This window comes from Panulirus ornatus, chromosome 69 (genome assembly GCF_036320965.1).
Source record: "Panulirus ornatus isolate Po-2019 chromosome 69, ASM3632096v1, whole genome shotgun sequence".
NCBI lineage: Eukaryota > Metazoa > Arthropoda > Malacostraca > Decapoda > Palinuridae > Panulirus > Panulirus ornatus.
Genome location: NC_092292.1, coordinates 4,976,537 through 4,995,938, shown reverse-complemented (window position 1 = coordinate 4,995,938; position 19,402 = coordinate 4,976,537).

The following is a 19,402-nucleotide window of genomic DNA, read 5'->3' as shown; positions in this document are numbered from 1 at the left end:
TTTGACGAGAATGTATTCTATCAAGCCAGTTGACAATGATACGAACTACTGAAAATGTCTCTTCGCTTATGATTATGTATTGCTCATTTATTTATTACATTCTGTCGCTGTCTCCCGCGTTAGCGCGGTAGCGCAAGGAAACAGACGAAAGAATGGCCTAACCCACCCACATACACATGTATATACATACATGTCCACACACACACACACAAACACACATATATATATGTTTTTTTTCTTTTTTTTTTGCTTTGTCGCTGTCTCCCGCGTTTGCGAGGTAGCGCAAGGAAACAGACGAAAGAAATGGCCCAACCCACCCCCATACACATGTATATACATACGTCCACACACGCAAATATACATACCTACACAGCTTTCCATGGTTTACCCCAGACGCTTCACATGCCTTGATTCAATCCACTGACAGCACGTCAACCCCGGTATACCACATCGCTCCAATTCACTCTATTCCTTGCCCTCCTTACACCCTCCTGCATGTTCAGGCCCCGATCACACAAAATCTTTTTCATTCCATCTTTCCACCTCCAATTTGGTCTCCCTCTTCTCCTCGTTCCCTCCACCTCCGACACATATATCCTCTTGGTCAATCTTTCCTCACTCATTCTCTCCATGTGCCCGAACCATTTCAAAACACCCTCTTCTGCTCTCTCAACCACGCTCTTTTTATTTCCACACATCTCTCTTACCCTTACGTTACTTACTCGATCAAACCACCTCACACCACACATTGTCCTCAAACATCTCATTTCCAGCACATCCATCCTCCTGCGCACCACTTTATCCATAGCCCACGCCTCGCAACCATACAACATTGTTGGAACCACTATTCCTTCAAACATACCCATTTTTGCTTTCCGAGATAATGTTCTCGACTTCCACACATTCTTCAAGGCTCCCAGAATTTTCGCCCCCTCCCCCACCCTATGATCCACTTCCGCTTCCATGGTTCCATCCGCTGCCAGATCCACTCCCTGATATTTAAAACACTTTACTTCCTCCAGTTTTTCTCCATTAAAACTCACCTCCCAATTGACTTGACCCTCAACCCTACTGTACCTAATAACCTTGCTCTTATTCACATTTACTCTTAACTTTCTTCTTTCACACACTTTACCAAACTCAGTCACCAGCTTCTGCAGTTTCTCACATGAATCAGCCACCAGCGCTGTATCATCAGCGAACAACAACTGACTCACTTCCCAAGCTCTCTCGTCCCCAACAGACTTCATACTTACCCCTCTTTCCAAAACTCTTGCATTCACCTCCCTAACAACCCCATCCATAAACAAATTAAACAACCATGGAGACATCACACAACCCTGCCGCAAACCTACATTCACTGAGAACCAATCACTTTCCTCTCTTCCTACACGTACACATGCCTTACATCCTCGATAAAAACTCTTCACTGCTTCTAACAACTTGCCTCCCACACCATATATTCCTAATACCTTCCACAGAGCATCTCTATCAACTCTATCATATGCCTTCTCCAGATCCATAAATGCTACATACAAATCCATTTGCTTTTCTAAGTATCTCTCACATACATTTTTCAAAGCAAACACCTGATCCACACATCCTCTACCACTTCTGAAACCACACTGCTCTTCCCCAATCTGATGCTCTGTACATGCCTTCACCCTCTCAATCAATACCCTCCCATATAATTTACCAGGAATACTCAACAAACTTATACCTCTGTAATTTCAGCACTCACTCTTATCCCCTTTGCCTTTGTACAATGGCACTATGCACGCATTCCGCCAATCCTCAGGCACCTCACCATGAGTCATACATACATTAAATAACCTTACCAACCAGTCAACAATACAGTCACCCCCTTTTTTAATAAATTCCACTGCAATACCATCCAAACCTTCTGCCTTGCCGGCTTTCATCTTCCGCAAAGCTTTTACTACCTCTTCTCTGTTTACCAAATCATTTTCCCTAACCCTCTCACTTTGCACACCACCTCGACTAAAACACCCTATATCTGCCACTCTATCATCAAACACATTCAACAAACCTTCAAAATACTCACTCCATCTCCTTCTCACATCACCACTACTTGTTATCACCTCCCCATTTGCGCCCTTCACTGAAGTTCCCATTTGCTCCCTTACGCACTTTATTTACCTCCTTCCAGAACATGTCTTTAGTCTCCCTAAAATTTAATGATACTCTCTCACCCCAACTCTCATTTGATCTTTTTTTCACCTCTTATATATATATATATATATATATATATATATATATATATATATATATATATATATATATATATATATATATATATATATTTTTTTTTTATTTTGCATTGTCGCTGTCTCCCGCGTTTGCGAGGTAGCGCAAGGAAACAGACGAAAGAAATGGCCCAACCCACCCCCATACACATGTATATACATACGTCCACACACGCAAATATACATACCTACACAGCTTTCCATGGTTTACCCCAGACGCCTCACATGCCTTGATTCAATCCACTGACAGCACGTCAACCCCAGTATACCACATCGCTCCAATTCACTCTATTCCTTGCCCTCCTTTCACCCTCCTGCATGTTCAGGCCCCGATCACACAAAATCTTTTTCACTCCATCTTTCCACCTCCAATTTGGTCTCCCTCTTCTCCTCGTTCCCTCCACCACCGACACATATATTCTCTTGGTCAATCTTTCCTCACTCATTCTCTCCATGTGCCCGAACCATTTCAAAACACCCTCTTCTGCTCTCTCAACCACGCTCTTTTTATTTCCACACATCTCTCTTACCCTTACGTTACTTACTCGATGAAACCACCTCACACCACATATTGTCCTCAAACATCTCATTTCCAGCACATCCATCCTCCTGCGCACTACTCTATCCATAGCCCACGTCTCGCAACCATACAACATTGTTGGAACCACTTTTCCTTCAAACATACACATTTTTGCTTTCCGAGATAATGTTCTCGACTTCCACACATTCTTCAAGGCTCCCAGAATTTTCGCCCCCTCCCCCACCCTATGGTCCACTTCCGCTTCCATGGTTCCATCCGCTGCCAGATAAACTCCCAGATATCTAAAACACTTCACTTCCTCCAGTTTTTCTCCATTCAAACTCACCTCCCAATTGACTTGACCCTCAACCCTACTGTACTTAATAACCTTGCTCTTATTCACATTTACTCTTAACTTTCTTCTTTCACACACTTTACCAAACTCAGTCACCAGCTTCTGCAGTTTCTCACATGAATCAGCCACCAGCGCTGTATCATCAGCGAACAACAACTGACTCACTTCCCAAGCTCTCTCATCCCCAACAGACTTCATACTTGCCCCTCTTTCCAAAACTCTTGCATTCACCTCCCTAACAACCCCATCCATAAACAAATTAAACAACCATGGAGACATCACACACCCCTGCCGCAAACCTACATTCACTGAGAACCAATCACTTTCCTCTCTTCCTACACGTACACATGCCTTACATCCTTGATAAAAACTTTTCACTGCTTCTAACAACTTGCCTCCCACACCATATATTCTTAATACCTTCCACAGAGCATCTCTATCAACTCTATCATATGCCTTCTCCAGATCCATAAATGCTACATACAAATCCATTTGCTTTTCTAAGTATTTCTCACATACATTCTTCAAAGCAAACACCTGATCCACACATCCTCTACCACTTCTGAAACCACACTGCTCTTCCCCAATCTGATGCTCTGTACATGCCTTCACCCTCTCAATCAATATCCCTCCCATATAATTTACCAGGAATACTCAACAAACTTATACCTCTGTAATTTGAGCACTCACTCTTATCCCCTTTGCCTTTGTACAATGGCACTATGCACGCATTCCGCCAATCCTCAGGCACCTCACCATGAGTCATACATACATTAAATAACCTTACCAACCAGTCAACAATACAGTCACCCCCTTTTTTAATAAATTCCACTGCAATACCATCCAAACCTGCTGCCTTGCCGGCTTTCATCTTCCGCAAAGCTTTTACTACCTCTTCTCTGTTTACCAAATCATTTTCCCTAACCCTCTCACTTTGCACACCACCTCGACCAAAACACCCTATATCTGCCACTCTATCATCAAACACATTCAACAAACCTTCAAAATACTCACTCCATCTCCTTCTCACATCACCACTACTTGTTATCACCTCCCCATTTGCGCCCTTCACTGAAGTTCCCATTTGCTCCCTTGTCTTACGCACTTTATTTACCTCCTTCCAGAACATCTCTTTATTCTCCCTAAAATTTAATGATACTCTCTCACCCCAACTCTCATTTGCACTTTTTTTCACCTCTTATATATATATATATATATATATATATATATATATATATATATATATATATATATATATATATATATATATATATATATATATATATATATATATATACATATATACATATATATATATATTTTTTTTTCTTTATTTTGCTTTGTCGCTGTCTCGCGCGTTTGCGAGGTAGCGCAAGGAAACAGACGAAAGAAATGGCCCAACCCACCCCCATACACATGTATATACATACGTCCACACACGCAAATATACATACCTACACAGCTTTCCATGGTTTACCCCAGACGCCTCACATGCCTTGATTCAATCCACTGACAGCACGTCAACCCCAGTATACCACATCGCTCCAATTCACTCTATTCCTTGCCCTCCTTTCACCCTCCTGCATGTTCAGGCCCCGATCACACAAAATCTTTTTCACTCCATCTTTCCACCTCCAATTTGGTCTCCCTCTTCTCCTCGTTCCCTCCACCACCGACACATATATTCTCTTGGTCAATCTTTCCTCACTCATTCTCTCCATGTGCCCGAACCATTTCAAAACACCCTCTTCTGCTCTCTCAACCACGCTCTTTTTATTTCCACACATCTCTCTTACCCTTACGTTACTTACTCGATCAAACCACCTCACACCACATATTGTCCTCAAACATCTCATTTCCAGCACATCCATCCTCCTGCGCACAACTCTATCCATAGCCCACGTCTCGCAACCATACAACATTGTTGGAACCACTATTCCTTCAAACATACCCATTTTTGCTTTCCGAGATAATGTTCTCGACTTCCACACATTCTTCAAGGCTCCCAGAATTTTCGCCCCCTCCCCCACCCTATGGTCCACTTCCGCTTCCATGGTTCCATCCGCTGCCAGATAAACTCCCAGATATCTAAAACACTTCACTTCCTCCAGTTTTTCTTCATTCAAACTCACCTCCCAATTGACTTGACCCTCAACCCTACTGTACTTAATAACCTTGCTCTTATTCACATTTACTCTTAACTTTCTTCTTTCACACACTTTACCAAACTCAGTCACCAGCTTCTGCAGTTTCTCACATGAATCAGCCACCAGCGCTGTATCATCAGCGAACAACAACTGACTCACTTCCCAAGCTCTCTCATCCCCAACAGACTTCATACTTGCCCCTCTTTCCAAAACTCTTGCATTCACCTCCCTAACAACCCCATCCATAAACAAATTAAACAACCATGGAGACATCACACACCCCTGCCGCAAACCTACATTCACTGAGAACCAATCACTTTCCTCTCTTCCTACACGTACACATGCCTTACATCCTTGATAAAAACTTTTCACTGCTTCTAACAACTTGCCTCCCACACCATATATTCTTAATACCTTCCACAGAGCATCTCTATCAACTCTATCATATGCCTTCTCCAGATCCATAAATGCTACATACAAATCCATTTGCTTTTCTAAGTATTTCTCACATACATTCTTCAAAGCAAACACCTGATCCACACATCCTCTACCACTTCTGAAACCACACTGCTCTTCCCCAATCTGATGCTCTGTACATGCCTTCACCCTCTCAATCAATATCCTCCCATATAATTTACCAGGAATACTCAACAAACTTATACCTCTGTAATTTGAGCACTCACTCTTATCCCCTTTGCCTTTGTACAATGGCACTATGCACGCATTCCGCCAATCCTCAGGCACCTCACCATGAGTCATACATACATTAAATAACCTTACCAACCAGTCAACAATACAGTCACCCCCTTTTTTAATAAATTCCACTGCAATACCATCCAAACCTGCTGCCTTGCCGGCTTTCATATTCCGCAAAGCTTTTACTACCTCTTCTCTGTTTACCAAATCATCTTCCCTAACCCTCTCACTTTGCACACCACCTCGACCAATACACCCTATATCTGCCACTCTATCATCAAACACATTCAACAAACCTTCAAAATACTCACTCCATCTCCTTCTCACATCACCACTACTTGTTATCACCTCCCCATTTGCGCCCTTCACTGAAGTTCCCATTTGCTCCCTTGTCTTACGCACTTTATTTACCTCCTTCCAGAACATCTTTTTATTCTCCCTAAAATTTAATGATACTCTCTCACCCCAACTCTCATTTGCCCTTTTTTCACCTCTTGCACCTTTCTCTTGACCTCCTGTCTCTTTCTTTTATACATCTCCCACTCAATTTCATTTTTTCTCTGCAAAAATCGTCCAAATGCCTCTCTCTTCTTTTTCACTAATAATCTTACTTCTTCATCCCACCACTCACTACCCTTTCTAATCAACCCACCTCCCACTCTTCTCATGCCACAAGCATCTTTTGCGGAATCCATCACTGATTCCCTAAATACATCCCATTCCTCCCCCACTCCCCTTACTTCCATTGTTCTCACCTTTTTCCATTCTGTACTCAGTCTCTCCTGGTACTTCCTCACACAGGTGTCCTTCCCAAGCTCACTTACTCTCACCACCCTCTTCACCCCAACATTCACTCTTCTTTTCTGAAAACCCATACAAATCTTCACCTTAGCCTCCACAAGATAATGATCAGACATCTCTCCAGTTGCACCTCTCAGCACATTAACATCCAAAAGTCTCTCTTTCGCGCGCCTGTCAATTAACACGTAATCCAATAACGCTCTCTGGCCATCTCTCCTACTTACATAAGTATACTTATGTATATCTCGCTTTTTAAACCAGGTATTCCCAATCATCAGTCCTTTTTCAGCACATAAATCTACAAGCTCTTCACCATTTCCATTTACAACACTGAACACCCCATGTATACCAATTATTCCCTCAACTGCCACATTACTCACCTTTGCATTCAAATCACCCATCACTATAACCCGGTCTCATGCATCAAAACCACTAACACACTCATTCAGCTGCTCCCAAAACACTTCCCTCTCATTATCTTTCTTCTCATGCCTAGGTGCATATGCATCAATAATCACCCATCTCTCTCCATCAACTTTCAGTTTTACCCATATTAATCGAGAATTTACTTTCTTACATTCTATCACATACTCCCACAACTCCTGTTTCAGGAGTATTGCTACTCCTTCCCTTGCTCTTGTCTTCTCACTAACCCCTGACTCTACTCCCAAGACATTCCCAAACCACTCTTCCCCTTTACCCTTGAGCTTCGTTTCACTCAGAGCCAAAACATCCAGGTTCCTTTCCTCAAACATACTACCTATCTCTCCTTTTTTCACATCTTGGTTACATCCACACACACACATATATATATATATATATATATATATATATATATATATATATATATATATATATATATATATATATATATATATATATATATATATATATATATATATATATATATTGGAAAGGATCACAATTTTGCGCGTGATCAAGATATTCCTATGAGTCCACGGGGAAAATGAAACACGATAAATTCCCAAGTGCACTTTCGTGTAATAATCACATCATCAGGGGAGACACAAGAGATAAATATAACAGTCACTTGATATACATCGAAGAGACGAAGCTAGGACACCATTTGGTAAACATGTGATTGTCCAAAGCATACAACGAGCGTTCATAAACTTATCATTTTACAAATTCTATCATCAATAAAGTTATCTAATTTATATAGACCATCACTAATATTAAGATTATAAATCTTTGTGTATTTGATAATAGAAGATTCAATGATATTTCTTTTGGTAATAGAGTTAGAGTTAATAACTGAGATGGCGTTACTCCAGTCAATATAATGATCATAGTTTTTAACGTGATTAAACAAGGGATTTGATTCTTGTCCCGTTCTTATACTATATTTATGTTGCTTAAGTCTAACAGAAAGATCCTTACAAGTCTGACCAACATAAGATTTATCACAGTTTCCACAAGGCACTTGAAAGATGCATCCAAGAGAATTTTCTGGTGAATTCCTGATTAAGATATTCTTTATAGTATTATTGTTGCTAAAGGCAACATTTACATTAAATGATGTAAGAAACATGTGAAGCAAAGTGAAATTATTATGAAAAGGGAGAACTAAAGGATTCTTGGTGTCAATGGGAGGTTTGGGCTCAACTCTATAAAATGATTTCTTTGCTAACTTAAGGGATTTATCAATGAAAGATCTAGGGTACTTTAACTTAGACCCAATAGAATATATCTTCTCAAACTCATCATCAATAAACTCTGGACTGCAAATACGTAATGGCCTAAGGAACATTGATTGAAATGATGATAATTTAACTCATGTTGAGATGAGTAACAATGGATGTATGAGCATACATTGGTGGGTTTTCTGTATATGCTAAACTTATACTTGTTTCCTTGTCTATGGATCATGCAACCTAAAAATGGTAACATACCATTATTTTCATTTCTACAGTAAATTTGATGCCGTAGCACAATTAGCTGAGAATCTCAATCTCAACGAGGCCATATCAGATTTAGTCATAAGTACAAATTTCGTTAATAATGCTTAAGTTGGAGAAACGTGTGGTACAAGTAATCACCGACAAATTACTTTTAAGGTAATTTTCGACATTGAATTTGACTTTGGTCAATATGAAGTCGCAAAAACTACCACTGCTCCTGACAGGCAAATCTGAGACGATATCGTTAAAGTAAAAGTCTGCTAAACCTTCCGAGCAGTAGTAGTGGGAACATAGTGGAGCGATGACATAAGACAGTGCCTGTTGTGTAAGACAGCAGCACATTAGAAACTCATAAAGACCAATAACCAACATGATAGACAATGTGACGCAAATTTGTGTAAAGAAACGTTATTATAAAGCGTATATTGCTGAAATTAGTAGTAGAAACCTTATGTAGTTTTATAGATATTTTAGAAGAAGGAAATTCATTACTTAAACAATTGACCCATTAATAACGGAAAACAGTAGGTTGGTTCAAGACAACGGGCCATAGCAAAGCTTTTAGATGACTTTTTTTTTTCATTCGTATTACATTAGAATAAATAACTCGTGTCTCGAATCCCGTTCCAATGCTAATGGAGGAAAACGTTCTGAAACATATTGACATAAAAGATGAAGATATATTATCGCATTAAATGGAATAAAAGTAAATATAACGGTAAGCCCAGATACGTATCATACTGGGAAAATAAAGGAAGAGAAAAATGAGACAGTTAGACTCTTGACTGCTCCTTACAGTACATCACTTGCTACAGGGAAATTTCCAGAGCGACGGAAGTTGACCAGTACAGAACAGATATTCCAAAATGGCGCTAAATCAGAGCCAGAAAATTATCGTCCAATGACTCTGGCATCAGTAGTTGGCAAACTTAAGGAAACCACCAATCACGATAAAATTGTAGACCATTTAGAGGACCACAACTTAATAAACGATTCTCAGCATGGTTTCATGTTTGGCAAATCTGAATGATTTCTTTTATGATACAATCAAAATGTATGTGGAAAATGAATTGTACTTTTTTGGTTAGGAAATTGACCTTCTGCTTGTTATGATTAATGGTAAAGAATCACAATTAGGTTAGTTGTAACAAGTGGTATTCCACAGGGATCAGTCTCGTGACCGTTTTTCTCACTGATATACATTAAGGATATCAATAATGGGATGGTGTCAGATATCGAATTTCGAAGCAATACTGGTTTGCGAAATAAATCTACAACAGATGCTGAACCTCGGCAGCTTCAATCTAACGTTGCAAAACTGATGGACTGGGCTTAGTGGTAGCAAATGATTTCTGGTATTGATAAGTACAAAGTTGTACATATTAGTCGTAAAGATGGAAAGGCAAACCAGGCTATGCATTCTGTTCACCTACAAAAGGAAAACGAGGTAAAAACTTAGGTGTAATAATCTCTAGTGAACTAAACCCAAGAGAGCAGTGACCAGTAGTAAACCGGGCTATCGAATTTGTCTAGAAAAAGTATCCTCACTCTTTACATGTCTGGTGCGTTCCCATCTCGAATACTACGTTCAGTTTTGGTCACCCTACTTGAAAAGTAGACACAAACAGAATGGAGAGAGTACAGAGGCGAGCTACCATGATGGAGAACAAATCCCAAGAAAGCCTAGTAAATTATCTAAATATATCTAGTTTAGAAACGAGAAGGTTAAGCGATGATCTGATGTAAACATTCAAAATTGACAAAAGCTTCGATAGTCTCGATCTAACAAACTGCTTAAGAATAGATTCGTTTAATTTCACTCGTTGTGGTGGATACAAACACTCACTTCGAATAAAGCGATGGGCTTTTTCCTCAGTAGGATCGTAAACATACATTGTGATGTAACAATTAAAGCAGTAGAAAGCATTGTTTAGAATAAACTTGTTAGATACTTAGCTTTATATCTACGATTGACACTATTTGAGTCTCCTCACTTATACGGGAAGACGACAAGTTTTTTTTTTTAGATTTCTGTATGTATTTCTACTCTCCCCACATTGATAAATGAGTTCTTGATTTCTTCCACCATTTCAAACAGTCTCGTTAGTACTCAGTGGTCTTATGCTTTTATATTCTTTGTATTCTTTTGTAAAGTGGCAGGGGTGGATGGGGCTGCAGTTGAATTTCTCTAGAGGGTGACAGTGTTGTTGACTGGTTAGTCAGGAAGTAACATATACATGGCTCAAGGTGAGACATCGGAGGCCTGGTAGGAAGGCCACTGTATAGTGTTATTATATAAAGGATTGGTGCCACTGGACTCCTCCTTCATAAGGTTACACCCCGAGGGAAAATTCATTTTTGGCGAGGCTGTATCTTTAGGAATATAGTCTTCATTAATGAACTTCTCATTCCAAAGGAATACAAATTTCCCTGCTACTGAAAGAATTGCAGGTTAAGGCTGCAGGAGCCTTAGAAGAAGACTTCCTGGGTAACAGTAAGACTCTTTCTGAGGTAATTATGAATAAATCAATATAAGGACATATGTATGGGGGACAAGATTGAGTTCTCGAACTACAGAGATGTATCTTAAAGAGAGAGAGAGAGAGAGAGAGAGAGAGAGAGAGAGAGAGAGAGAGAGAGAGAGAGAGAGAGAGAGAGAGAGAGAGAGAGAGAGAGAGAGAGAGAGAGAGAGAGAGTGGGAACTTATGACAAAATTCTGCCAAAATACAGGTTTGTCGCGTAGCGCTCACCACAAGAAAACATTAGAGGATGGAGAACAAATAGTATGAATTACGTGTTGTGAAGTGTTACATGCCGTGTGGGGAGATTGTGTGTTGGTGGACTGAATGTCAGCACTACTGGCACAGCAGCCCCATTGTGAATGATGTAATAAAGGTAGGACAGTAACTTGGACCAACCGAATGAAACGAAACAGTCACTGAAGAGTTGAAATGATAAAAATATATAGCCATTAAGTAGATGGCTTTACACCCCATCATTGCAAATCAAATTATATTCTTTTTTATCTATTTTCAGTATTTAGAATTAGCTATAATATGTGCACAACATTAGATTACACATTCTGCCACTTTTTTTACCTGTATTAATATGTCTCGCTTGTACTTCGCCTCATGCTATATCCTGGGAGTCGAGGTGAAGACACCGTCACGTGCAGGTGAGTTGCTGTTACAAAAACTTTACTCCCGCCACCAAATGACAGACGAATGACCTTAAACGCCAGAATATGCTCTCTCTCTCTCTCTCTCTCTCTCTCTCTCTCTCTCTCTCTCTCTCTCTCTCTCTCTCTCTCTCTCTCTAATGTATGTCAGAAAATGTATCTCAGAAACTGTAAGAAACCTTAACTCCCATTATGAACTGTTTCTTTTATTTTTTTATATCTTTTACGTTCTGTTGTGTAATACGTGATATCTTGTTTCATCTTTTTGTGGGCTTTGATACAGTTTACATTTTGTCTTCAGCAGCACACATAATTTTTCTCCTTTTCTATAAACTTTATTGACGTAATATTTCAATTAAGATTCTGACAATCTAGATGCTATGTAAGCTGCTCTTTTGAAAGTAGTAATTGATTTATGAAAAGAAAATGTATTGACTTTTCAAATAAAGACAAGTTCTTGTGCACATGTGACAAACCATGAGACACTAGGATCTCGTACTGATACACATGATCAGCAATAATCTGGTGTAACAGGTCGTGTCTGTCTGTCATGTTCATTTGTGTATCATCTCAGTTTTCGGGTAAATACAATACCTGCTCTTTTGTGTTGATCTGTTCAACTATTTTTTTTTCAGCTTTCAATATTTTTGTTTCCTGACTGGCACACAGTCAGTAAATATCTCTTTTTATGTTTTACAATATACATTATTGAGCGATCATTGGAAATGAGAACTTGATCCTTCATCAAATTGCTTTTGTGTATTGTACGAGACGTCCCGTTATGCTGTTCCCCTTAAGCAAAACTAAGCCAAATCATAACTAATGTGTATCACATACTTTACCTCTAATCTGATTTATTTGACGCACCAGATATATTTCACCCAATTCAAAACTGTCCACATCTGTGGTAACATTGCTGGGAAAGAGTTGTAATATAGATATTTCAGAATATGTTGGTGAAGCTGGTTGTGTTAGTCTTACCACAGTTGTGGAAGACTGCCACCGTAATACTGTATCAGCTGCCTGAAGACAATCTAGAATGTTGGATTCCAGTACAGCCTCCCGGCCACTCACACACAGTTGGTCACCCACATACACACACACACGGAGGTATGGTAAGGACGACCTGACACACTCACATGTATCTACAACTCCATTCTATCTTCTTCTTCCTCCTGACTTGGTCACATAAACTCCTCAAGAAACAGATCATCTAGAGCCAGAGTGGGACACACTGCTCTCTGTCCCGGTGAACCACTCACCACCCCGAGGTTCCCAAAACAAGAAATACAGTTAACTGAAGATCACCTAAACCACCCGATAGTTAACACAGTTATCACTAATGACCAGCCACAGTGAAGCTAGCCAAGTTAAACAAACCAAGCTCAGTAATGACCAGCCACGGTGAGGCTAGCCAAGTTAGACAAACCAAGCTCAGTAATGACCAGCCACAGTAAGGCTAGCCAAGTTAGACAAACCAAGCTCAGTAATGACCAGCCACAGTGAGGCTAGCCAAGTTAGACAGACCAAGCCTAGTCACTGAACTGAAGAGCAGTGGAAGTGGTGTGTGTGTGTGTGTGTGTGTGTGTGTGTGTGTGTGTGTGTGTAGGAGGCTGCGTTCTGTTTCTAGTGACACACGAGGAGTTAGAGGTGGAGTTAGAGGTGGCCGGGAGAAGTCATTATATATCACAAACTTCATCAACTTCCCATCATTTTGTTGCTTGAAGTTATAGTGTGAAGTATAGCTTGCTGAATAATTACACTGATCTCAGTAATGGAAGCATATCAAGAAGGGAAGAGAAATTTGATGGATTGGCTGGAGAAAATGTCGTGGACGTGGCGGGAGGGAAGGTCATGAACTATGCTGGAAATGGTCCTGACCTTGATGAGAGGGACGGTTATGGACGAGGGGGACGAGAATATCCTGGAAGGGAAATTCATGAGATGAACTGGAGCGTTCCTGATCTGGTGGGAGAGAGAGAGAGAGCGAGAGGGATGTTACCGGACTAAACATGAGGGATATCATGCGCTAGGTGGAAGAGAAGGACGTGGAACGGATGGGAAGGATGTGGCAGGAAGGTTGGAGGACTGTTCGTGGCCTGTGTGGGCGGGAAGGATAGACCTGGGTGGGTTGGACGAAGTCACAGATCTGATCATGAACTGGACGACAGAAAGGTAATGGAGTAGGTGGGTGAGAAGGTCTGGATATGAACGGAAGTCTAAACTGGTGTGAGGAAAGTCATGGGATGGGTTGAAGGGAAGGTCACGAAAGGGATAAGAGGAAAGACTGGATAATGGGTGGGAGAGGTTTTGTGGCGAGTGGGAAGGAGAGTCATGGGTCAGGTGGGAGAGATCATCATGGGTTCATTATGAGGTTGATGCTGGTGTGGTTGGGATAAGCAGGGCAGGACGTCATGGAGTACATGTGAGTGATGGTCATGGACTGGGTCAGAAGGAACATGGCGGACTGGTTAGAGAAGTTTCTGAACTGGTCAACAGTCATAAGACGGACGATCATTGACTTGGTGTTAAGGAGGTTCATGCAGTGGATGGGAGAGAAGTCCGTGACCTGGGTGGGAGTAGTCATGGACTTAATCGGAGGAAGTGACATGAACAATCGAGACGTCAGGTCATATGGAAGGCAGGAGAGAAGGCCCTGCAGTGTGTGGTATGAAAGAGTATCTGTTGCTTGGGAAGCAATGTTATGGACTGTTTGATAGAGAAGGATAAACTAAGGGTGATATACCATGAACACGGTGAGAGGAAAGTCATGATCTAGTGGCACAGAACATCATACAACAAAGATGATGTGAGCCAATGACGTAAACGGGAAAGGATGAAAGATAATGATCAGGGTGAGAGAGGTCATGGGTGAAGGCATGGGTCGTGAACTGGTTGGTGAGGTCATCGACTGAGTGAAAGGGGAAGTCATGAAATAGGTAGGATGGACGTTAATGGGATGGGTGGGTAGGGGAGGTAATGGATCGGGTGGAATGAACGCTACACATCAGATGGAACTGAATTTCATGTAATGATTGGTCGGAAACACTGTGGACTGGAGGGCAGGGAAGGTCTGAGAGTCAATGGAAGAGAAGATATCATGGACTGGACCAGAGTAACTATCATGAAAGGTTTGGAGATAAAACCACAGAGAAAGTAGGAAGGAAATTCATGAACTGTCAGGGAAGCTAGTCAGGAACTGTATGGAAGGGCCGGCCATGAACTGTATGGAAGGGATGGTTATGTACTGTTTGGAAGGGCTGGCCATTAACTGTATGAGAGGGTTGGTCATGAACTGTATGAGAGGGCTGGTCATGAACTGTATGAGAGGGTTGGTCATGAACTGCATGGAAGGGTTAGTCATGAACTGTATGAGAGGATTGGTCATGAACTTTATGGAAGGGTTAGTCATGAACTGCATGGTAGGGCTGCCCATGAACTGTATGAAAGGGTTGGTCATGAACTATATGAGAGGGCTGGTCATGAACTGTATGAGAGGGTTGGTCATGAACTGTATGGAAGGGTTGGTCATGAACTGCATGGAAGGGCTGTCCATGAACTGTATGAGAGGGTTGGTCATGAACTGTATGGAAGGGCTGGCCATAAATTGTATGGAATGGTTGGCCATGAACTGTATGATATTAGCAGCTCATGGAGTTGATGGCAGGAAGGCAATAAACTGGGTGTGAGAGGTTATGGTGGATTCGGTATGATGAAAATGAATGAAGTTAGTTGTAAGAACGTTGTAGACAGAGTAGGAGAGCTATGAACTAGCTGGGCAGGAAGATCATAACCACGGGTTTTCGAGTACAAGTAACGAGTGATAAGGACATCCATGAACTACACCGGAAAGAAGTTCATGGATTAGATAGGAGTAAAGACCATGGGCTGTGGGAAGGAAGATCATCGCATGGATGGGAGGAAAGGATGATGAAGAGATGGGGGGAAAGATCATAAAATGAATGGTTGGTACCTGATGGATTGAGATCAGAATCTTACAGATTAGTGTGGTAAGAGTGGAAAGACAGTTGGATGTCTCACAGAGAAAATTTTGTATACTTTTGATATAAGGAGGAGAAAGTAACGTCATTCGTGCATCTGAGGCGAAAAATTTATCAAATATCTTCTTAAATATATTTATGGTTCTAAATTCAATTACACCAATTGATAAATCATTCCATATGTTACCAATGCTGTTATAGAAAGAGTACTTCGCCTCATTTGAGATAAAGCGTTTGTCCACGAGTGTGTACCCACTACTAAGAGTGGAATCAGATGAATCTATCTTCATGTGGCTTGTTAGATCGGGATTATCGAGGTCATCGATATTCTGAATACCTATATTAGATCACCTCTTAACTTTCTCTTTTCTAAGGTAAATAGAATTAAGTCGTTTATATGATTTTCATAACATTTGTTTCTCAGTCCAGGAATCATCTTGATAGCTCTCCTCAGTACTTACTTCAATCTCTGTTTGTTGCTGGCTGACCTAAACTGAACACAGTACCAAGGATGAGGACAAACCAACGATTTGTTAAAGAGTAAAGATCATTTTCCTGGACTTCAGTTTGATAGCCCTATCCATCAATCCAAGATGTTTGTTAACCCTTTTCATTACTTCTGTCCATCGCCATTATGGCTTTATGTCATGAGAGATTATTAAGTAGACAGATTGTGAAAGAGTAGAAGTGTTGTGGGTATATACAGCAATAGGCTGGTGTATGTAAAGTAAAACAAATGTATGACGTTACGACGTGTTGTATTACGCATGGATCCGTCTCATGATGAGGGGCTTTGCTTCATGGTAAGAGATCTTGTTTTATGAGGCAAGGAAACACTGTTGTGTGATGCGAGCATCTGTTGTATGTTGATAGAATCTGTTTATTGCGTGATGATGTGTTTTCAAAGTGACGTTTGTTATATGATGCAAGTGTGTTATATTAAGCAAAATTGTGTTTTATGAAGGTATGGTGTGTTCTGTGTAGCCGAAATTTGTTTTACATTGCCAGTATTTCCCTTACCAAAGAAGGATTTATTTTCCGCTATGAGTCCGGTTTATTGTGACAAGACCTGATTCATGACAAAATCATTCTTAAAATACCGACCTGCACAGTAGGAATGGAGGATCAGCATCACAATGTTATGATGTTTGAGGAATTTGAGAATCATTATCATGATGGTTAGTTAATTGTTTGGGGTTTAGGCCTAACAACTGCTACCAAAATATCTTCAACACCTTCCTCAGGTGTTAAGGATCATTCTTAAGCCACAAGCACGTTGTTCATGTGATGATGTTATGGCTTTACACAATGTAAGGATCTCATTTTCCTTGTACTTTAGATCCTGTGGATCAGTGATATGACTACGGAATATATCTTCTGCCCAGAGAACTTCTTCACTAATGCGAATATCTATCTTATGAAGGGAAGATATATTGTGAGCTGCGAATATTTGCTATATCATAATGGAAGTGTTATCATGATTCAAGGATCTGACATCTGGTGGGAAAACATGTTTGATAAAACGAACTTAATGGTTCGTTATGACCCATATATATCTACTTCCTCATATAAGAATCTGTGTCATAACGAAATCTTTTGAAATGAGAATCTGTCTCCCGCGTTAGCAAGGTACAGCAAGGAAACACACGAAAGAATGGCCCAACCCACCCACAGCCACATGTATATACATACATGTCCACACACGCACATATACATACCTACACATTTCAATGGATACATATATACATACATACTGGAAAGGATCACAATTTTGCACGTGATCAAGTATATTCCTATGAGTCCACGGGGAAAATGAAACACGATAAGTTCCCAAGTGCACTTTCTTGTTATAATCACATCATCAGGGGAGACACAAGAGAGAAATATAACAGTCAGTTGATATACAACGAAGAGACACAGCTAGGACGCCATATGGTAAACATGCGATTGTCCAAGACAGACAACGAGCGTATCATAATGTTATCATTTTACAAATTCTATGAACAATAAAGTTATCTAATTTGTATAGACCATCACTAATATTAAGATTATGATTCTTTGTGTATTTGATAATAGAAGATTCAATGATATCTCTCGTGGAGTAGGGGGCTAGAAACCCTTCCTCCTTGTATTTTAACTTTCTAAACGGGGAAACAGAAGGAGTCACACGGGGAGTCTTCATCATTCTCGAAGGCTCAGATTGGGGTGTCTAAATGTGTGTGGATGTAACCAAGATGAGAAAAAGGAGAGATAGATATTATGTTTGAGGAAAGGAACCTGGGTGTTCTGACCCTGAGTGAAACTAAGCTCAAGGGTAAAGGGGAAGAGTGGTTTGGGAAAATTTGGGGAGCAAAGTCAGGGGATGGTGAGAGGACAAGAGCAAGGGAAGGAGCAGCACTACTCCTGAAACAGGAGTAGTGGGAGTATGTGATAAAGTGTAAGAAAGTAAACTCTAGATTGATGTAGGTAAAACTGAAAGTGGATAGAGAGAGATGGGTGATTATTGGTGCCTATGCACCTGGGCATGAGAAGAAAGATCATGAGAGGCAAGTGTTTTGGGAGCAGCTGAGTGAGTGTGTTAGTAGTTTTGATGCACAAGACCGGGTTATAGTGATGAGTGATTTGAATGCAAAGGTGAGTAATGTAGCAGTTGAGGGAATAATTGGTGTACATGGGGTGCAAAGTGTTGTAAATGGAAATGGTGAAGAGCTTGTTGATTTATGTGCTGAAAAAGGAATGGTGATTGGGAATACCTGTTTTAAAAAGCGAGATATACTTTAATATACGTATGTAAGTAGGAGAGATGGCCAGAGAGCGTTATTGGATTATGTGTTAATTGATAGGCTCGTGAAAGAGAGACTTTTTGGATATTAATGTGCTGAGAGGTGCAACTGGAGGGATGTCGGATCATTATCTTGTGGAGGCGAAAGTGAAGATCTCTAGAGGTTTTTTAGAAAAGAAGAAAGAGTGTTGGGGTGAAGAGAGTTGTGAGAGTAAGTGAGCTTGGGAAGGAGACTTGCGCGAGAAAGTACCAGGAGAGACTGTGTGCAGAACGGAAAAAGGTGAGAGCAAAGGACGTAAGTGGAGTGGGGGAGGAATGGGATGTATTTAGGGAAGCAGAGATGGCTTGCGCAAAAAATGCTTGTGGCATGAGAAGCGTGGGAGGTGGACAGATTAGAAAGGGTAGTGAGTGGTGGGATGAAAAATTAAGATTATTAGTAAAAGAGAAGAGAGAGGCATTTGGACGATTTTTGCAGGGAAATAGTGCTAATGACTGGGATATGTATAAGAGAAAGGGGCTGGAGATCAAGAGAAAGGTGCAAGAGGTGAAAAAGAGGGCAAATGAATGTTGGGGTGAGAGAGTGTCATTAAATTTTAGGGAGAGTAAAAAGATGTTTTGGAAGGAGGTAAATAAAGTGCGTAAGAAAAGAGAACAAATGGGAACATCGGTGAAGGTTGCTAAAGGGGAGGTAATAACAAGTAGTGGTGATGTGAGAAGGAAATGGAGTGAGTAT